Raw genomic sequence first — 21,538 nt, 5'->3', positions numbered from 1 at the left:
GCCCTGTGTTCACTCCCAGCAGGGGACCAAATCAGAGATGGCCTTATGCAAGTAAGCACCTAAACCCCTATACTACCTCTCCTGACACTGAGAAGGCAAATATTAATATTGAGCCCTCTGTAGATGAGTGAAGTTAAGAGTACTGGGACCCCATAGTGGAGCTGAGCAGCTAAGTAAGGCTAGCCACAACAAGACTGGCATTATTCTAGGAGAGATTTAAGACAACCTCCTCCTTAAGGCTCAGGCTGCCCAGGAATCCAGAGTGCTTATCCCATGCCAGGTCTACTGTAGGATCTCTCAACCTTGACATCACTTTCATTTTGGATGTCTTCATTCTGCTGGGGTGAGGCCTGTCCTGTGCATTGCGAGGTGTGCATTATTGGTTACATTCTTGATCTCTTCTCACTAGCAGCCTCTAGTGTGAGCATCAAACATATCTCTAGACACTGTCAAACGTTTGAGCGGTGTAGGTGGGGAGCAAAAACACCTTCAAGTTGAAAACTGCCCTACTGGGAGAAGTGGGGCGGTCAGGGCAGGAGGTTAAATCAGGGCAGGACCCGATGGGCATTTCTCTACCACAAAGTCTTTCCCTCCACAGCAGGCATTTGGGCAAGTGTTTTCTCTCTGCTTAGGGCTTCAGTTTTTTCCCATCTGTAAGCGGGATTTGACGTTTGGAAATCCTTTCCTTCTTCTCTCATCATCTGAGGGTTTGGGATGTGGTTCAGGATGAGAGTGAACCAGGGTGTCAGTGAGGCGCTGGGAGGGGACCCAAAGAGTTAGGAAGGATTGAAAAAGAACCGACGACGGTAGTGATGGAGAGGCGGGGCCCCCCAGGCCAGAGACCCGAGCTGCTTCTCCTGGGACCTGCTGGAGCCGGAGTCATCTTAGACCCCGCCCCCTCGGGACCTTATTAGCATAAGCGACCGCCAGCCCGGCTAACCCCGTCTCGCCCTCTCCCCAGGCCCCGCCCACCGCCAGAGGCCCCGCCCCGCGGCGCCTTCCCGGCCGAGGCCCCGCCCCCAAGGCCCCGCCCCCGGCTGGCCCCGCCTCCCTCCTCGCCTCCCGCCGGCCGGGGCTCGGGCTTTGCACCCGGCGGCGGCCGAGAGCGGTGGCGGCTGCGGAGCGGGCAGCGCCGGCGGGCGGAGCGGAGCTGCCCGGCCCGGTGGCGGGTGATGCCCCCGTGAGCCTCTCTCGCCGCCCCTCCCCGCCCCGCGCCCCTACCCCCTCGGAGTCCGCCGCCCGCCTGGCCCCGGGCCGGCCGCGCCTACCGCCGGGTCCGCGGGGCGGGGTCCTGGGGCAGCACCTGCCCCGCCTTGAGGAGCCGCCCGGGCGGGCGGAGAACCCTCCCGGCCTGGACCCCGGCCTCACCTCGGGGTAAGTCTGCAGGCCTGGCTGGGCTGGGAGTGGACGTGAGGAGGGGGCTGCGGAGGCCCGGGGACCGCGGGAAGGGGGAGGGGGCTCTGGACGTGAGGCGCCACGTAGGGTCTGCGGGGTGCTGGGGCGGGGGCCGGCGGGGCTGCACGGGCGGTGTTGATGCGATGCTCCCGGTGGGGGGTGAGGGACGAGAGGGGGACCTGGGACATTTGGACGCCTGGAGAATGGGGCCGGGGAACCTCCGAGTCGTGAGTTCTTTGCTGATGCTCCGAGCACCTGGGGCCCTGAGCCCCAGCAGCCCTGTCTCGCGTGGCATTTTTGGAAAGTGCTTCAGATGCCTCCTGGAAAGGGAGCTGGAAGCCAGCCCGCCTTGCTCTCTCCTGCCTGAGCCCGGGGTGAGAAGCTGCCACTCTTCTCCCAATCAGACACCATTGTGGTGCCCAAGGCGGCCCACCGTGATGCAGACTGGGTGGTGCTCACTCCAGCCCGGGCATGGGAGGGGGCCTGCTGGGCTGGGGAGGGTGGGCTCGGGGAGGCTTGGCATACCCCTCCTGGGCAGCCTGCCACCCCCCCATTCAGGAGGAGGCTGACTGCCAGTCGCCTAAGCCCAGCTCCTGTCCCTTTCTTGGGGCACCCAGCCCAGGGCAGGGGGTTTCGTCCCAGTCTCAGGCCTGCGAACACAAGGCAGACAGACCCCTATGCACTCTGATAGGGTGGGCTGTGCCAGACCCAAGACCCGGACTCTATGCTGGTGGCATTGCTGCCCTGCCCTGGGTCTATTTGGACATGTCTCTTTAGTGCCAGGGAGCCCTAGTGAATGTCTCTACTGTTGCTCCTCAGGGTCATTCTGGGCATGGGGCAGGGGGGAGGGCTGCTGTCCCCTCGGGGCTGTCCTCTGCCCTTGATGACTTCATGATTCATGGGTTGGGGCTGAGGTGGTAAAGAAAGGGCCATTCTGGGCTCTGCTTGGTCACCAAAGGGTTAACTAGGCAGCCCCACTGTTACTGCCAGCTACCAATTAGTCTGTAATCAGGCAGTTGCCAACTGTCCCTAGGGGCATGTGGGCAGCCTAATGGGACATTCTCTGTAGGGGGGTGTTGGGGAAGGGGTTTGTGAAGCCTGTGCTTAAGCCAAGCACCATGTCTTTCAGAGCTAATTTTCAGGGGCCTTTAGAGCCCCCCCTTCCCTTGTCTTCATGCCAGGCTGCTGACTTGGGGACCTCCAGGCCTGAGGTTCCACACCTATCCACTATCTGCCAGGAGATGAAGCCCGGAGTTCAGCAAACTTAGCTCCCAGGCCAGGCCCTACCACTTTCTGGCTGTGTGTATTACAGAAATCACTTGCTCTCTCTGAGCCTCCTTCCGTGAAACAGATCCAGCTGGGTTTGTGGTGACAAGTGAATGAAATGGTGCTTCTGAAGGCGAGGCCTCGCACTCAGGGGAGCTGATAACTGCTGAGCACAGGAGCAACCTCTGTGCCCGGGGCCTGATGGGACAGCAGGCAGGAGCCAGGCTGAGGACCCAGTCGGGACCAAGGTTCCTTCCCTGGGGCCCGTGGTCTCTGTGGGCCCGCAAGTACCGTCTGTGTCTTACTTAACTAGCGTGTCTCCCTCCCGCCTTGCTCACGGGCACTTCTGGTCCCTGGACAGCATGGATTTAACTCTGGAACCCAGGCTTGAGCTGCTACTTTCTGGCTCCCTCTATCCCTAACCCGGAGCTAAGCCCTGCGGGGGTCTGTCGGGGTCGGGGTCGGGGTGGTGTCTGCAGCTGCCAGAGCCGCTGGCCCTTTAAGGAGGGAAGAAAACAATTATCTGGCCTGGGCATTGCATCAGCTGGAGCCTGGAGGGTCCCTGGGGAGGGGGGGCAAGCTGGTGGTTGATTTCATTAGTGCCATGTGAGAACTCTCACCCCAGTCTGCCCCACTCCCCAGCCGCAGCCGCCTCCCCCAGGCTGCAGCAAAGGCCCAGTGACTCTCCCACCCCACCCGGGAGCACTGCCCTGGAGGAGTCTGACCGCACCCGTGTGCCCCCAGCCCATGGAACGGGCCGAGGTGGGGCAGGGTAGCTCTCACACCGACCTTGTGTGGACTTGGGGTTCAGGAGGAGCCGTGGTCGCAGCGTTTTGCTGACAGTGGGGGTGTCTGGGGGTGGAGTTCTCCCGCCCTGGCATTTTGGTGCCCTGGGGAGAGGCGACTTCTCAGGCCTCTCCCTGACAGAGGAGCTGCCTCCTCCATGGGGGAGTGGGTTTGGGTTTCCGAGCAAGGCAGCTGTCTGGGAAGGGAGACTCTCTGGACGCCGAGGCCACCTGGTACTTGGGCATCAGCAAAACCTGGGCTGAGATAACACATGCTCCCCTTCTGGACTCTGTTACCACCTCAGACAGGTGACCCCAACTCCCATGCCGCAGACCCCTCTGGAAAACTGGAAACATTGGCACGCCTTCTGGAAGGTGCTTGGGGATTAAAGGTAGTAACTGGACGTTCAGTGCCCAGCCCGGGGCTAGCAGCTGGAGGGTATATTCTATGTGGTCACACTTCTCCTTGCAGGAGTCTCATACCCAGAGCTCTGCCACTGGAGACAGGGTAAAGGGCAGAGATGGGAGGGGTGGGAATCCCTCCCGCCCCCATTTCAGAAGATGCCTCGGTCTCCCAGATCCCGGTGGGTATAGCCCTGTGACCAAACTGCTCCAGCCCAGGGAGCCCCCTTCCAGCCTGCAGAAAGCCAGAACAGGTCATTATATTATTGAAGGGAAAGATTCAGGGACCCTGGGCTGTCAGGAGTGGGGAATACAAAGGAAGGGGAAGGAGGTGCTAAGGCCTTGGTATGGGGTCAGGCCTGGTCTGGGACGAGGGCAGGGTGGGCAGGTGGCAGCCGGACACATAAGACGTGGGAGCTTGCCGGAGACCCAGGGCAGCTCCCAAGACGCATGGGATTGCCACATGACTGGATTGTGTGGCCCTCGGGCAGAGCCTTCTCAGGAGTGACCTTTTGCCCTCCGGTCCCACCCTTCCCTGTGCAGCAGTCTGGTCCCTGGGAGCCAGTTGTTTATGTGGCTCGTCCCAGAGGGAGGGGCTGGTCCCCATCCGCTGCTCTCTCTCTCTCTCTGGGCTGTGCCTTGTTGACACAGCTCGTCCCTAGGGGCCAAACTCTCCCTGCCTCCCTGGGGAGCCAGAGAGCAAGAGGCAGAGATCTGGCATCAGGCTGGCCTGAGTTCTCACCCCTGCTGGACAGTTCCTGAGGTGGGTGACCCCAGGTCATCCCACTCCCAAGTCACTCTGGCCCTCCTCTGGCCCTTCATGTCCTGGGCTGTAAAATGGGGTGATGTCATCTCTGTAGCGAGGATCAAAGGAAATGCCAGATGGAAATCACCAAGCCCCAAGCTCCCATCAGCTGGCATTTTGACGGTGGCCTCAGGGCTGACACCTACTCTGCCTGAAGCCAGACCCAGGGCTGGTTTCCTCTGTGTTGGGGCGGCCTCAATCAGGACCCCTGCTTGATGTGACATTCTTCTCTCAACACCTTGTAATTCTGATTCATTTTCCACAAGAGACCCCACGTTTTCATTTAGCACTGGATCCTACCTTGTATATGGCCCCCCAAAATGGGTCAGGGTCGGAAGGTGAAGAAAAGACACCTGCAGACAGTCCTCAAGTGGAGAAGGACTAAGGAGGAGGGCATGACTGACTGTCCCAGGTGGACGGCTTGTTAATAATAGGAACATTTATTCAGCGCTGACTGTGTGCACCGCAATTTGCAGGCAGGCGCATCTTCAAACAGACCAAGGAGGGAGGCACTCATAGGATTTCCGCTGCTGAGGGGAGGAGAGTGTCGTTCCGTTTCTTGGCCAAAGTCTTAGAGCTATCAAATAGCTCTGGAATTCAAACCCCAACTGGCCGCAGTGCGGACGCCTCCTCTAAGAGTGGCCCTGGAGCTGGTCTGAAGGAAGACGTGGTGCCCCGGAGGATGAAGAGACGGGTCCTGGCCAAGGGGCTGGGGCGGGGAGGGGGAGTGACTCCTCACCTGGGTAATGCCCTACAGGGTGCCAGGCCAGGGGAGGTGGAGCCAAAGCCAGAGGCTGCTTGGCTGGGACGAGCCTGAGTTTCAGGGTTCTGCTTTCCCAAGCCCAGAGCCTGGAGTCATCCTGCCCTCAGGCCCTGGTGCTCCCCGTCTCCTGCCCCCTCCCCAGGGCTGATCCCACTCGCAACCTTCGCCCTTCTGGGCACGTGGCTGCAGGGCGCACTGCTTCCGGGCCCACTTTTAGATGCCTCACAGCCGGCCTGGGTCCAGATCCCCGCTCTGCCGCTGGCACCTGCGCTGCCGCCAGCGTCCCTGGCTCATCTCTGCCACCAGCCGCCCACTTGCTCAAGCTGGAACGCTGCGAGTTCTCCTGGACACCTCCTCCCCCTCCCGCACCCCCACAGCCTGCAGCCCAGCTCCGTGGCGCCCGAGCCTCCCCCTCTTTGTCCACTGGCCCCCCTGCCCCCAGCCTCTCTGTCTCCCGCTCCCACTGCCCCTCGCGGTGAGCTCTCTCCTCACTCCTCGCGGGGCCTCGGCAACTCTTCTCCTTGCCTTGCTGCTTTGCCCCTCCCCCCCTTTGCTTGCTGGTACTCACTGCAGCCCGTGTTCTTCGAAAGATGAAAATGTGGATGTGCAGCTTCACACTGTCCAGTAGTTTTTGGAATCAGAGCTGGCCTGCAGGATAGCCTCCCCAGCCAAGCCAGTCCTTGCGCACCTTTTTGTGTTGCATTTTTTAAAAAAAGTTTTGGGGGCCACACCCGCTGATGATGCTCACGGGTTACTGGCGGCTCTGCACTCGGGAATCGCTCCTGGTGGTGCTCGGGAGGCCATAGGGGATGCCAGAGATTGAACCCGGGTTTGCCGCATGCAAGGCAAGTGTCCTACCTGCTGTTGTCCACTCTCTCCAGCCCTTGTGTTGCATTTCATAACAAGCTCCCTCATCCTGGACCTCAGGGCTTCCTTTCCCCCAAGTTGTCTCCTCCTCTTGGAAGCCACTTGGGACTTCTCCTTCACAGAGACACCAGCTCTGTGCAGTGTCATTTCTGTAGCAAGCCCGAAAACCGGAAGCCAAAGCCAACTAACTCCTTCCTAGGACCTTGTACTTCTTCCTCAGGCACGTCACCCCAGAGTGGCCAAGTCCTGCTTACCCCAGCCCTTCCTGGGTTCTGTGATCTTTCTAAAATACAGAACTGACCCTGTCACCCGCAGCTACTTAAAATACTTCAGTTGCGCCCCACGGCCAACAGGAAGAGGCCTGTGCCTCTGAGCATGGTCTTCAAAGCCCTCTGTGATCTGTGCCCAAGCACTCGCCAGCCTCTTCTCCCTGCTGGCCCACCACACTTTGAACTCACAGCACTTCCTCTCCCACAGGAGGGCCCTGGGCCTCTGCCCTCGCTGTCCCCTGTCCAGCTCACCTCTCTCTCCCTGGAGACATTCCACCTTCGCCGGTGAAGCCCAGGCTCAGCCCTCCCACCCTCCTGGAGCACTCCCTCGGCCACTCCCCTGCTGCCTTCCTCTCCTCCTCCAGTCTCCCCAGCAGTAGAGAGACCAGGACAGCCTCAGCCGTGATGCAGCCCTTGAGTATTCATCTCTGCGCTCCACTTCCTAAATTAGGCCTTCGCTGGTATACAGATACCCATTCAAGCCAGCTTCGTCATAAAAAAAAAATAAGGGTTTATTTGGGGGGACCGAGGGATTCCTGGGAACTGAGGGACAGAAAGCTTATCAATCTCCAGGAGCTAAATCTTGGAAGGGCAGGAGGAATGGAAGGAGCAGGTGTCTGGGCCCAGCTGTTCCTATGAACCTCTGTGTCCCCACCAACTCAGCCTCTCTGCTTTTCTGGACACGGACCTTCCTACGCTTCCGGCATCCTCTCGTTTGGTTCCAGCAAGTTCCGAGATAGCGTGCTGGGCATGGTAGATCTAATCCAAACTCTCAGGGGAGGATCTGATTGGCTCTCAGTGGGTCAGGGGCCCACCCTTTCCCTCACAACTGTTGGGAAGGGTCACAGAGAGGACTGGCAGACAGGCTCTTGACCTCGAAGAAAGGGGTCTTTGGTGTCTGAGCAAAACGATGTTAAAAGGCATCTTCGAGAATCTTCGAGCGCCAGGGGTGGGTGTGGTGGGAGACTGACCGCCAGTGCTCTATGTGAGAAAACAGACCGGGCACTGTGGCATAAAGGGGAGGCAGGGCTGGTTCTGAAGAACCCGTCAGATGTTCATTCAGAGGCTCAAGCAGAGAGGTAGAGATGAGACACTGAGTTTTCTCTCTTCTCTTTAGAAAGGCGCGAGAGGGGAGAGGAGGAGGGGAACAGTCAGGACCATTTTCCTACCAGCATTTTATTAATTCTCTAAAGCTGACCTCATTTCCTTTTCTCAATAAACAACCATGCCATGATTTCTCCTCCCCCTGGCCCCCAGTTCATCTTTTTTGTTTTTTAACCAATATTGCTTTTTTTACTTTCTACTTCCCTAGTAGAAGACATTTTTGGAGTACTTATCAGCCACTATGCACATACATATATTATGTCATTTAACCCTCACACCCTCCAAAATAGCTTTCCATGATCCCCCATTTTACAGACAAGAAAATGGGTTCAGAAAGGTCCCGTTTTCAGGCTAGGGACACATACCATAACTCTTAAACCTCAACTTCTAACTCGTCATTTTCCTTTGGGGGAATAAAAAAGATCATAAGGAGGCTGGAAAGGTAATACCATAGGTAGGCTCTTTGTCTTGCACACAGCCAACTGGTGTTCGATCCCACATTGTTCTGACATTTCCACATGGTTCTGCCAAGGAGTAATTCCTGAGCACAGAGCTAGGAGTAACCCCTGAGCATTGCCGGGGGTGGCTCAAAAACCCAAACCGAACCAAACTCAAAAATGGGCCTTAAGAACTGATACCAGATCACCATCCTCCCTATACAGCCTCCTGCCTGTCAGTGAGGCTTATATTTCATGGTGGGTAGATCTCGAATAGGAGGAAACGGAGCAATTTATAGTCGTCATTACCAGAGTGAAGTGTGGAATTGGGGCGCCAGCTGGTGGCTGTGCCCAAGCTCCTGTGGGAGGTAGATAAGCCTAGAGTGTCCCAGCACCAGGCATGGGACCATCAGGGAGACCCAGTGTCATTTCTGGCCATTTCCCGGCATTAGCTCCCATAGTAAGAAAATTGGTACTTTTTCATCTCTGTCAAGCTCAGGCTTGTCCCTGGAAGCGTGTGAGAGCAATGCTAGTGTGTCTAACTTTCCAGTGCTCGCCACCCTCGCCTTCTAGCAAAGGGTTCTTGGCTGACAACTCCATAGAGCTGATTCTTCATGATCCAGCACACCTTGGAGAGACTGCAGGCTTCATTGTTGGCAACAGACGAATGTTGCAATCAAGCAAGTCACAGGGATTCTGTGGCTCTCCGTCCCATATAAGTTATTCTTCTACTGTACTCTGGTCTATGAAGTGTGGTAGGTTATTCAAGGAACAAAATATTTGGGCCGAAGCGATAGTACAGTGGGTAGGGCATTTGCCTTGCCCCCAACCAGCCTGGATTAGATCCCTGGCACCCCATATGGTACCCTGAGCCTGCCAGGAGTGATCCCTGAGTGCAAACGCTGGCGTAAACCCCCAGCACTGCTGAGTACCCTACCCCCCAAAAGAATAAAAACGTAAAACACCTTAGTTAAAAATGCTTGATACTCAAAAGTACTATGATCAGCGTGTTTAGTGAGTCGTCCACTTCTGCCACAGTCCTGTGCTGGTGAAGACAAAGGATCTCCCAAGAGCACTTGAGTGAAGTGCCCTGTGACGAGGTCAGCCTGTCGAGTTCGGCTCATTCATGTTTTCGTCATTTCCCTTTGATTAAAAGCGAATTGGTGCCCGTTCATAGTTGTACCACCAACATTCTATTAAATCAATGTAGGTAAGTTCAAAGTGTCGTCCTGGAGAGTGACTAAACGACCGCAGTGCATATTTAGCAGAAATCTTCAAGGGGGCCCACATTGTTATGGGGGTAATGTCAAGCTGGGAAGCGCTATGGGGTCCCAGAGATGAGAGATGTGAACTGTTGGCCTGGGTAACCGGGAGTGCCTCTTTCACCTGCCTGGAAACTGTGTGTGGGTCCTGTCTTGTGTCGGCCTGCTCCTCTCTCTCAACTCCCAGGGAGTCCTGCCATGGTTGTACTGCAGAGAACTTGGGCCATGGACCCCCGTCTGTTGGGGATCTAGATGGTGGGGGTGGGGGAGGACGGTGCCTCCCAAGCTCGGAGACGGGACTGGGCACCTCCTGAAAGGAGTAGGAGCTGCAGATTCTAGTTCTGGTTTCCATACACAGCAGCACCCACAGAACCTGGGGAAGTCCCAAAGAAAGGCAAGACCTCACCCCAGAACCTGAGGCTCAGGGAATGGTAAAATCAGGAGGTTAGAGGGGGTCTCCCAAGTCCCCTCTCCCCAGCCTTCTGTGCTGCTGACCTACTGCCCCTGGGATTTGTCACAGTGGATTTATGCAAGGACAGGCCCCTCCTGCCCCTGGCGGGACAGTGGACAGGCCAGCCTGAGCTCCAGGATGGCGGAGGTTGGGTGGTAGGGCCTGGTGTAATCCTGGTACAAGTCTGAGGGTGTGTGTGGGTGAGAGGAAGGGAGAGTTTAGATTTGTATGTATATGCATATGCAGTTCTGAGTGATGTATCTGCTGAGGACATTGTGTGTGTGTGTGTGTGTGTGTGTGTATGCGCGCCCATGCTTGTGTGATCACAGTGCCTCCAAGCGCTGCCTGAGGTTCTGTGCAGGTGGGTGTCTGCTGTGACTGCGCGCCCTGAGCATGTGTGTCTGTCTGTATGAAGGCGGCCCCACGTGCCGCGGAGGCATATGGTGCGCGCGCATGTGTGCGCCGTGGCTCTTCTGTCGCTGGCCTGGGCGTGGTGTGCTGTGTGTCTCGGGCCTTTGCACCGCGCGTGTCTGGCCGCGGGGTGTGTCTGAGTGGCTGGGTGAAGGTGTGCGGCGTGCATGTGTGTCTTTGTGCTCCAGAAAGGGGAGGGGAAGGGTGTGCCGGGAAGGCGCGGCATCTGAAGGCTGCAGTGCTGCTTGGCGAGGAAGGGGTTCGGGGTGGGGGGGCTGGGAGGGGCGGCGCCTTCCGGCTTGGCTACGGGCCTGGTAACCCGAGCCCCTTCCCTGGGCTTGAAATATTGATCGCCCGGGGCAGGCGGGCGGCGCTGTCCGTGGTGCTGCCGCGTCTCCGGGGCGGGGTGTGGGCGCAGGCTGGGCGGGGTAGGGCTGGCGGGGTGTGTGGGGGGCGTCCATCCCCGCACCCTGGGCTGGGCCCCTGCCTCCGAAGGTGAGCCTGCCTCTGCGGCATGTGGCGCCCCACACAGGAGGCGAGGCTAGGAGCTCCGGGGAGTATTTTGTGAGGATCCAGGGCTGGGTTTGCAGGGGTCCTTTGTTATGTGATGGCCTGGGGTCCCTGCTGGCTCTCACAGCTCGCTTGGATGACCAGGTAGAGGCTCACGGGCGATCAGGTGTGACTCCAAACACCTCCTCCCCAGCCTTCTCTGCTCTGCCCTGGGCCTCTGCAGCCTGCCGGGGCGCCAAACCCTGCATCCTACAGGGGCCTCCAACTTATTTCGGCAGCCAGGAATGAGCTGTAATAAGTGACCGGGAGCCTGGGGCCTTGGGGGCCCAGCTTCCCTGCAGCTCTGACCCCGTTTCCTATCCATGTGAACTCTGCTCTATTCAGCCCCGTGTTCTTTCTCTCGGGCTTTTCCCTTCCCCCCACGCTGGCACCCTGCTCTGCCTAGGCTTCCTGGGTCCTGTGTGGCAGGCTAGGCAGGGCATCAGGTGGGCTGTCTCTGTACTTCTGACACTTCAGAGTTTCCTTGCTTTCTAGGGGGTGCTCTCACCTGCATTTGGAGAGCTTGGGAGTCACTCCGAGCAGTTCTCAGTCAACCTGGCTGGAGGGTGCAGGTGAGGCTGGGGTGGGTCATGTGCTGCCAGGGGTTCACCCAGGGTCGCTGGCATGTTTTATATGGACTCTAACCACTGTGCTATCTCCCTGGCCCCTGCGCTTTCCCCACGCCCATGTATCTGCTTCCCTCCTCCCTCACTGTGGATTACCTCACTACCTGCTCCTCCCTCTTCCTGACTGGCCCCTTTTCCTGCCCTTCTCTCCCCTCGCTTTCTCTGGGTAACTGCCCACTTGGGGGTGCTGCTCACCTGCCTGCCGCCCCCCCTTGGGAGCTGCCCTCTTCTTCCACGCACTGACTCACCCCACTGTCCTCGCAGACTCAGCCACCCTCTGCCCCAGCACCCTCAGCACATTGATGCTGGCACCTCTCAGCCGCCACCATCCTGTACATCCCCACCCCCTCCATGACTTTGTCCCGTGACTAACCTCTGGCAGCCTCCGATCCCCTCCAGACCCATGGACACCCCTCTTCATCCCATCCCTCCTGAGGTGGTTGCAGCCCTTCTTCCCCACCCCTGTCCTGCTGCCTTCGGACTCTGCTGGTTGGTGTCAGCCTGACCTGGGCAGCTCCTGTCCGGCTCATATCTCTGCCCGCAGGGTGCGGGTTAGTCCTGCCATCCACTCGGGCTTCCAGGGCTGCCCCGCCAGTCTCCAGCCGCAGTGCTCACATCATCATCATCATCCTATCGGAACCTTCTCAGCGACTTGCCCATCTTTTCTGGGGGTGGTGGTGTTACCAGGAATGGAATCCAGAGCCTCACACCTGCAAGGCAGGTGCTCCACCACCGAGCCGCACCCTCAGCCCCAGCTGCCCCCTTTCCCCACCACCTCAGCCTCGCCAAATCTCACTTACTCTTGAGATACTGTGCAACATACTTCTCTTGATGTGTCTCTGGTCTGTCCATCACAAAGGATCTGTTCCTTCCACAAAAATAACCGGGGCATTTGATATTTCCCCCGTCGACCCGCAAACCAGCCACGCCACAGGGACCTCGCCTAGGAGCTCCCCTAGGAAATGCAGAAACCAGGGCCACCTCTGGGAGCTGGCATTTCAGCAAGGCCCCTGGAATTCAGGGTGCCATTTTGGTTTGAGAAACACCGGCCAGTGCATTCATGCAGGACAGCCTCTGGCTTCTGTTTGGAGGCTGCTGTGGGCCCTGGGCTGGTGGGCTTCTCAAGTGGAGGTGAGCACCCACCTCTGGTTGGGTCCCAGGTGCTGGAGTGCGTGAGGCTGCTGGCGCCATCTCTGCCTCCCCTCCCGGAATGTCAGCCGCAAGGCCCTGGCTCTCACATTCTGTCATTCTGACTCCAGAAAAGCACTCTCATGACACGAGGCAGGATCGATGGATCAATCAAAACCGGCAGCAAGGGAGCATCTGGCAGAAGTTTTCCCTCTTCACAGAATACACGCCTTGAATTTACGAATTGAAAAGTAAAAAAAAATTTTTTTTAAATTGTTTTTTTTTTTATTATAACATGAATCCAGTTAGTGGAGTGGCAACTTTAGAAAACACAATCTGTCCCACGAAGAAAAGAAAAATGACTCACAATTCTACTATCCAGCTATAAATAACGTAATGTTTATTTAAATTTTTGTTCATTCAGTCAACAAATATTTACAGAGCCCTGCTGGGTGCCAGACCTGTGTTGGGCAGGACACTGGGGAGTGATGAATTCGCAGTGACTCCTGTTTGGCAGGAGTGGGGGTGGGGGCGGGTGGGTTGGATGTGAGTGGAGAACCCTACTAATGAGGAACAGCCGTTCTCACAGCGCAGGGCGGGGACGAGGCTGAAGACAATCAGAACTGATTTGCTGATGACTCTTAAGACTCGAGTTCAAAATCAAGGTGTTGGGCTAGAGCGACAGCACAGCGGGTAGGGCGTTTGCCTTGCGCGTGGCCCACTCGGGTTTGATTCCCAGCATCCCGTATGGTCCCCCAAGCACTGCCAGGAGTAATTTCTGAGTGCAGAGCCAGGAGTAACCCCCGAGCATCGCTGGGTGTCACCCCAAAAAGAAAAAAAAATCAAGGTGTCAGCACATCAGTTCCTGCGGGAGTGGCTTCTGTGATCCCCCGGGCCCCTTGGTGTGGCTTGGTGCCGCCTCACCCCACCTCTCCTGGCTTCTCCCGCTGTGTCCTGCCTTCACGTGACCTTTGTTTTTTTCTACTTTTTCCACCTGGCCCCCTTGGTGGATGCTGATGCCGTGACCAGGGCCCACACCCGTGCCTGGCTGTGGTGGTGGGGGGTGAGAGGGGGTGCATGGTGGTGGCCGTGCCCGCACACATGCCCGTGACGCTCACCAGCCTTTCCTTGTGGTGCTTGAGGACGCCCTGGTTGGGGTGTTCACCCTGCACTTGCCTGGGGACTCCCCCTGCCTCAGTGCTCATGCATCATTTCTCATCGTGGTGCCTGCTGGGGGCGCCACCCACTTTTGCTGTGGGGCTGGCACACACCGGGTGCCGAGGATCTGAGAGAGCAAAGATGTCAGGTTTGAGCTGGCATAGGCCGCAGCAGGAGGGGCTCAGGGCTACCAGGACTCCTGCCTTGGTTTCCTGAGAATGTTCATTGTGTTGGAGGCACCCACCCTGTTCCAGAATGAGCTCCATCAGTCACATCTGCCAGGATATATGGCCCAGCAAGGGGTCTCTAATGGGTGTAGGAGGGTAAAACTCCAGCATATGTTCACGGGGGCATACAACTCGGGCCTTGAGTTTGGGGGAACAGACCGGGTGACCCGTGTCTTCTGGGAGGGCTCCGAGGAAGTGACATTTAAAGTGACATTTTAATGTGGTTTTGTCTGGCACAGGCAATGAGGACAGGGCCAGCTGGAGGGGGGCTCCCGGCACGGCATGGGGGTGCCTCTGAGGAGCCAGGGGACAGCGCAAGCACAGGGTGACAGGGTCGCCTGGCTTGCCTTGGCCAGGGCAGTTTGTTGTTCCTGGGGGAAATGGGGCGCTCTGGGAGGCTGGCGTGTGGTGATTCATCCGGCTTTGTGAGCTGTCTCCTCCCAGACTCAGTGTCTGAAGGCTGTGCTGTTCCTCTGTGTCCCCAGTTCAGGGGGAAACTGCATGGCCTTGTCCTCAGGAGCCCCCTGGCTGTCAGCAGACACATGCTAGCCCCCACTCCCGTGTGCGTGTGTGCACGTGCACACACATACACACACACACACACACACACACACACACACACTGCCCAGGAGGCAGGCACGGCAGGCCAGCAGCCCCCAGTCTGAGAGTGGGGCAAGTTCTGTCCCCCAGCTGGTTTGAATCAGGAGATGGGCCTCCCCCCGCTCTGCCTCACTGACTTTGGGTGACCTGTGTCCTTGGAGTCTGGGGACACAGGTGTGGACCTGGCCGCCCCGCTCCCTTCCCTGCCATGGGTTTTGCTTCCAGAGAATGTGCAGGGCTGCTGCAGCCTCCAGACCAGCCTCCAATGCTGGACAAGGCCAGGCCTCACAGGGGCCCTCGGGAGAGGACTGGGGAGGGCCTCTCTGGTCACCAGCTCACCCTCTAGGACCACCCCATCGCTGTAGGGTCGGGGAGAGGGTCTCTCCCTGCCCAAAGCTGCCTCACCCCCATTGCCTGATCTGGGTGGAGAAATGGGTCAGCTCGGTCGCCATGGTGACAGCAGCTGCTCCCTGCCAGCCTCATCTCCTCGCCACCAGCCTCACCCCTGAGCTCCTTTGTCCAGCCTGCAGCGATGAGGCCCGTGGGGCTGGGATGGGGGCTGGAGCATCCCTGGGTGTGTGTGCGTGCGTGCACGTGCGTGTTCAAGCTCACATAAGCACCTGTTCCGAGTGCTGATGGTGTGTGTGCCTGAGCCAGGGAACCCACAGATTTGGGTAAGACACTCTCTACTTCCCTGCCTAAGGAAGGGATGGGTTCTTCCTGCCTCTGGCCAAGGGCAGGGTGTGTATGTATGTGTGTGTTGGTGTGTGTGTGAGGGTGTGGGGTGTAGTATGTGTGGTGTGGGTGTGTTGTGTGTGTGTGGTATGGGTATGGTGTGTGTGTGTGTGTGTGTGTGTTATATGCATGTGGGCATCAGCGTGGCCACTCAAGGTACCTCTGAAGATGAATATCCGAGGGGTGAGGGTGCTTATTTATAACTGCTCATGGGAGTGTGTTTGAGTGTGTCAGCTGTGTGGTGTGGTTGGTGTGTGAGCAGGGTGAATGCTCGTGTGCCCCGGGGCTCTGCACATCCGAGCCTTTGCAGGGGAGCGGGGGCAAAAAGGTTGTGTGACAGCTGGTGCCGTGCTCCCTGCTGGGGCTGGGTGTGCCCCCCCAACTCAGCCCACCTCTCCTGGCACACGCAGCCTGGCCACCCACCTCCCTCGCTCTGTGAGGAAGGGAAAGCTTGTTCCCAGGGAGCCTGTCCTGTGTCGGTGGCGGCAGCCCTGGCCTCTGACGTGGCTCACAGGGACAGAATGGCCTTGGAGCTGGGTGGGAGTGGGGGGTGGGAGTCCGAGATGCGAGACTGAGCATCCTCAAGGGGCCAGGAGCAGAAGTGCTGGAAGGGAAGAGTCCAGCCTCCTAGACTAGCTCCAGCCACAACTGGGGTGCAGGAACCCCAATTCTCCATGCCCCCTGGGCTCTGGGGGAGCCCCCCGGGTGGGAGTTGGTGGTGCTGCTGTTTGGCACCCCGCTTCCCCCCATCAAGTGGTTGCACCTGTCTTGCTTGCAGTCCTCCGGGCACGAACACCTGCCCAGGCCGTCACTGTTTACAAAGGCGCCGTGATGAGCAGAAGCCATGTAATTGCCCAACTGAGCATTTGGCACGTACCGATCCTTACTTTGTAATATTTCATCTACAAATCCTAAGGCAGGCATCATTATCCCCGCTTAGAGAGGAGGGGCACTCGGCTCAGGGGGTTTGTTAAGGAAACTGTCCTGCGTCATAGGCTCAGAAGTGGCAGCTCTCGGGCGTTGAGCTGAGTCGCTGCCTGCAGAGCTGTGCTGTGTCCCTCACGGACTTCCTGCTCCTCATCCCTCCTCCATGCAGCTGGGGCAGTTGGGCTGGGGTCACAGACTCCTTCGTAGAAGAGTGAATGGTGGCTCGGAGAAGCTGAATGACCTGCTCAGGGTCAGGGCTGGAAGCAGAGCCAGGAGCTCCCCCCATCTCTGGTCCCTCGACTCCTGGGCATGTCACAGAATGTTCTGGGGAGGGACCCAGATACCCCCATTAGTCAGGAAAAGGACAGAGGAAGGAAGGATAGGACTGGAATAATCTAGGATAATTGCTAGAGCTCCTTAGCAATTAGACCTTGACAAGACCCTTCTAGGTTAAGTCTTAAAATGTTGGGTGGGACTTCAGCACCAGCAGTTGCCATTCAAGTTCCTAAAGGCAGGGACTGGGCCTCAGAGAGCTGGGATGCTTGCTGGGCATGTGAGCCTTCAGGCTGCCAACCTGGCTGAGTCTCAGCATTGAACCGCTGGGCCAAGCACCACTGTGGGTGGTGTAGCTTGGGAGGTCCCCCAAATAAAAATAAAGCCAAATAAAATAGTGTCAAAAGACAGGATGAGGGGTCCAGATGTTTCGATGACTTGGAGGGTTGGGAATACCCAGCTATGCTCAAGGCTTACTCCTGGTGTGTTCAGGGTTGACTCCTAGTGGTACTCAAGGGACCCTGTGGGATGCTGGGGATCGAACCCAGGTAGACCACATGCAAGGCAAGTGCCTTAACTGCTGTGTTCTCTCTCCGGCCCCACTTGGGATGATTTTGCAAAAGAAAAACCAGAGTCTCAAAGCCTTACATGATTCCTTGAGGTCACACAGCTCGCTTCAAAGTCTTTCATTCCTCCACAAGCAACTGGAAGTCCTGGGGCAAACATCTTCTCTAGTCCTTCCTCTGAGTTCCCGTCTTTCCTTCCAGACTTATCACATAACCTCCTACAGGGAGCTGCCCTGATTGCCTTCACATCCTTTCTGGGAAGCTGGAATCTTGGCAGCAGCCAGTTGAAGACTTGAGTGCACGCCCGAGAGGCAAGCTATAGGGAGGGGTGAGCCCCCTGGGATGCAGCACCCCACGAGCAGATTCATCAGTTTGGTGAGTTTGCTTTGAGCCCGGGGATGGGGAGGAAGCATCTGACAGAGGTGGGGCTTGCAAGTGGGGACTTGAGTTGGAACTCTGGCGTTGCCATCCCATTTTTTCTGTCACCTGGTCCTCTCTTTCCAGTCTGGACCTCGATTTCCTTCTCTTCCAAATGAAAGACTCAGACTTAAAGATGGATTGCAACTCATAGTTTGGTTGTTTTTTGTTTGGGGTCACACCCAGTGGTGCTCAGTGCTTACTCCTGGTGGGAGTGTGACTCCAAGAATCGTGTGTGGTACTGGGCATTAGACCCGGGGTCAGCGCATGCAAGGCAAGTGCCTTGACCCCTGTATTATCTCTCTGGCCTTTCAGATCAGTTCTCACTCATGAGTGCTGAGATGCTGAGTGGACAGGAATTCAGAGTTTAGATGTGAACTTGATGGGAAAGAGAGCTGGATTAGCGACATCTGCCAGCATGAGGCTGTGGGCATCGGTCATTGCCTTACCTGCAAGCCCACTAGTCCTTCCCCGCATGTGACGGACCCCGTTGGTCTAGGGTGGGGGACTAGATTGAAAGGTTGGGCTCATTAATTCTCAAAAAGTCTCTTTTTTAGGCTATACACATGGCCAGGGAGGCCAGGGAGCCTCGGGTGGTCTGACAGAGCAGAGGGTTCTGGTGTTTTAAGGATTCCAGAGAGGTTTTGGGGAGCCCTTAAGGCCCTGGAATTCTGGAGTTGAGACCCACCATGGAGAGCTAGAAAGGCAGCAATTATATTGCTGGGCCGCTTGGCAGGAAGCTGCCGCCGTGCAGTTTGGGCTGTAGGGGCCATAGCTCTGCTCCCTGCAGGGGAGATCTGTGTTCTAGGGGCAGACAAACTCGGCAGGGAGGGCATCAGACCGGGGCCTTGGTGCCCAACAGTGTTCCTTCCGGGACACTGGGGAAGGACAGCCCTGCCTGGTGACTTTTGTGCAAAGGATCTTTCAGAACCACCTGCAGGCAAGGAACTGGGTTTTATGTCCTGCTGGCCCTTCGCCTCCTGCCTCCCATCTCTGCCTGCAGCCCTATTCCAGCCTAGCCCACTGAGACCTCCTAGCTGCTGTGGACATGGGCCCTCTCTTCTCATGGGGCCTCGGTGGTTGGCTCTCCCCGTCAGTCTCACCCTTCCTGAGCTACACCAGATACTAGAGAAGCTTCTAGCATCCTAATTCTGAGCTTGCCACTGCAATATTCAGATTCCGCTCTCCAAGTCAAAAGGACTTTCAGACACCCCGGACCCCAGCCCTTTAGCTGGACACAGTGACCAGAAAGGAAGGCCCAGGGACACAGTCAGGAGGAGCCAGTAGACCTTTCAGCCCCACCTCCTGACTCAGAACCCTCCGGGCTGCCCTCCCAGGACTCCCGAGCCCCCTGACCTTGGCTCTGGAGTGTTGGCTCAGCCTCCTCCTGTCTCCTTGGACATGGCCTGCCCTCTGAAGTGCCCCCTCCCCACCAGATGTTTATCAGCCATTCAGGTGATCCCAGGTGGTTGGAGATGAGAACATGGCTAGGATGGTGCAGAGTCCTGGATGTCAGATCCCCTTCATTATTCATGGAAAGATGAGCCTGGGGTTGGCAGGGTTGGGAATTTTGTCCCTTAATCTTGTCCCTTACCTCCCCTCCATCCCGCGGGTGGTTCTTGAGTGGCCTTGGGGCTTTTGCATCTCCCGCCGTTGTCTGAATGGGGTCTCCGCTACCCCTCAGACACTCACAGCAGCTGTGAAAACCGAGGCCAGTGAAGTGTTTTTCTAGCCACGAAAATGCTCCTTGCAGTTTCCTCCAAAAGCCCAGAGCCCCAGGATGAAGCCTGAGCAGGAGGGATGGGCCCACAGCTCCGGGAGAGCTCTGGGTGCGAGGGGCAGGAGCATCTGCCTCTGTCTGCTCCTTCGGGAAACATCCGGCTCCATCCAGGCCTTGCCACTTCTGAGCTGAGCACGAATGGTCCAGCCTCGGCTTCTTTGAGACTCAGTCTTCTCATCTGCAACACAGAAATAGCTACACACCCCCTGGAAATCCTTTAAACGGCAAGTGAGGCCTACACCGCAGCTGACTCTCGGTGTCGGCGAAGCTGTCTCCCGCCATCCTCTTAATGACCGCACGGATACCCCAACACACACCCCAACTGGCACCAGGACTGGAAACGAAAAAGAAGAGCTCACCCCAGGCCTGGGTCCAGGGGGGACTTTCCATTAGCTGCCGGGTGGGTGGGGGAACGGATGGAGAAATACAATCCGGGACTCGGCGCGCGTCGCAGTGGGAGTGAGAACCGTGCTACCAGCCGCAGAGAAAGCAGAAACCGCTGCTTTGACTCATCCCCACTGGCAACCCAGACCCGCCAGGCTGGCGGGAGCCGCGCTGACCCCGAGGCCTGGCGGCTCTTCTCCCTGTCTGGGGACCGCCTCTCCCATCAGCTGGAGCGCTGCCTTCCCCTCCCTGTCCCCGTTTCCCTTCCCCTTTCTGGATCTATTCGACTGTGGTTCGTATGGGGGTTTAGTTTTGTGCCAAGCATCAAGCCCCTGAGCCTCATACAGGCCAAACCTGTGCCCTGCCACCGAGCCACACCCTGTCTTTCCGTATTCTTTATTGTTTTGTTTTGCATCTTTTGTGCCACACCCGGCAGTGCTCAGGGTTCACTCCTGGTGGGGGCTGGGGGGTTATGTGGGGTGTCAGGGATTGAACCCCGGTCGGCCGTGTGCCAGGTAAGTGCCTTCCCACTATTCTATCTCTCTGGCTTCCCGTATTTGTTTGAAAAGTCAAAGTCTCTTAGGATGACAGGGAACCCCGGATCCTGGGATGGGAAGAATTACTGTGGCCAGAACAGAGCCAGCGTTGCCGTGATCTTCCCTATTATAATCCAACCTCTGCCTGAGCACAGGAGTCAGACCGTAGTATAGGATTTCCTGCCCACTGCGGAGGCTGATGGCAGAAAAACCCACTTTTATTTTTTATTTTGTTGTTTGCCACCACACTTCGTAATGCCTGGGGACTTTTCCTGGCCCCGTGCTCGGGGTCACTCCCATTCATGCTCAGGGGATCATACCAGCGCCAGGGATCGAACCCATGAGCTCAGCCTCTGCCTGGAGCTTTCCTCTAGGCTCAGACTCCATTCCCGTGCAGCCCGAGATGCCCACGTCCCCCTCCCTGAGTGACTCCCTTTCTGCAGCTCTCTGGCCCTAGACTGTCAGAGCCCTCATGAAAAATAAATCACTTAATTAGTTATTTACTGTCTGTCTCTCCTCCTGGACTGGAGGCTTGGGGAGGGCAGGACCAGACCAACCCGACCCCTTCTTCTCAGTCCAGGCCTTGCAATTTTAGGGACTGAAATATTTCTTGAATACAGCTTTGGGAAGGAATTTGGCATTATATGCCAAGAGTCAAAAACATGATTATACCCTCAGTATCGGAAGCATACTTCTGGAAGTAACAGAGAACTCTGATTCAAACTGGCTTAAGCAGTGGAAAACACATTCTCTCCCCTAACTGGAAGACAGAGAAGGCAGATTCCAGGTGTGAGCCTAGCCGAGGTTCGTTTTATCTGCAATAGTGGCTTCTTCATCCTGGAGCTGGGCCTTCTCTCAGAGGAGGGGTCTTGAGGGAGGGGAGAGAGAGGAGAGACAGGAGAAAGAGAGAGATATCACCTTCCCACCTGTCTCGTAAGCATTGAATCCGAATCTTCCCCTAAAGTCAAGTAGGGCCACCTTAGCCAAGTGTCCACCTCTGGACACCTTTGAACGCATTACCAACGGGAGTGCCACTCACTGCTTAGTAAGCTAAGGGATGTGCCTTTCAAATAGGGAGGGAACAGCTGGACGAAGCCACCCTTTTCTCAAGGCACAGGAAGGAAGATGGGTGTGGGGCGACCATCAGAAGAATTCATACCTTCTAGCTCTGTTACTCCATCTCTGGGAGTCAGTCCTGAGGAAGCGGGCAGGTCATGTGGGCACAGAAAGATGCTTTTCACACTTGTGTCAAAGACAAGCAAGGGCCAGGAGGAAGACCTATTGTAAGAAGTAACTGTGGGGGCAGGGAGGGAGGGAGAGGCGTGGGGGTTCAGGGGGTAAAGTACTTGACCTTGCTAGGTTCCCCAGTACTACGTATGGTCTGCCAAGCACCATCGGAGGTCACTCCTGAGCAC

The 21,538-nt window shown here is 57.1% G+C and overlaps 1 protein-coding gene across 2 annotated transcripts in view; it reads left to right on the top strand.

The window, feature by feature from the left end:
* The first annotated feature begins 1,068 nt into the window (after window positions 1–1,068).
* The window catches only part of RIMS3 (regulating synaptic membrane exocytosis 3), a 34,522-nt gene continuing 14,052 nt past the window's right edge, over window positions 1,069–21,538 (top strand). Inside the window, exons 1-2 of one of the 2 annotated variants that reach the window (XM_056123096.1) lie at window positions 1,070–1,374; window positions 17,208–17,381. The gene's annotated coding sequence lies outside the window, so the exon portion shown is untranslated. Of the gene's footprint in view, window positions 1,375–17,207; window positions 17,382–21,538 lie in introns of both variants that reach the window. The other variant, XM_056123097.1, reaches the window with a different exon arrangement.

The sequence above is a fragment of the Sorex fumeus genome, unplaced genomic scaffold, assembly GCF_029834395.1.
Source record: "Sorex fumeus unplaced genomic scaffold, SorFum_2.1 ptg000047l, whole genome shotgun sequence".
NCBI lineage: Eukaryota > Metazoa > Chordata > Mammalia > Eulipotyphla > Soricidae > Sorex > Sorex fumeus.
Note: the sequence above shows the minus strand (reverse complement) of the source record. Positions and strands in the feature narration are given on the sequence as shown.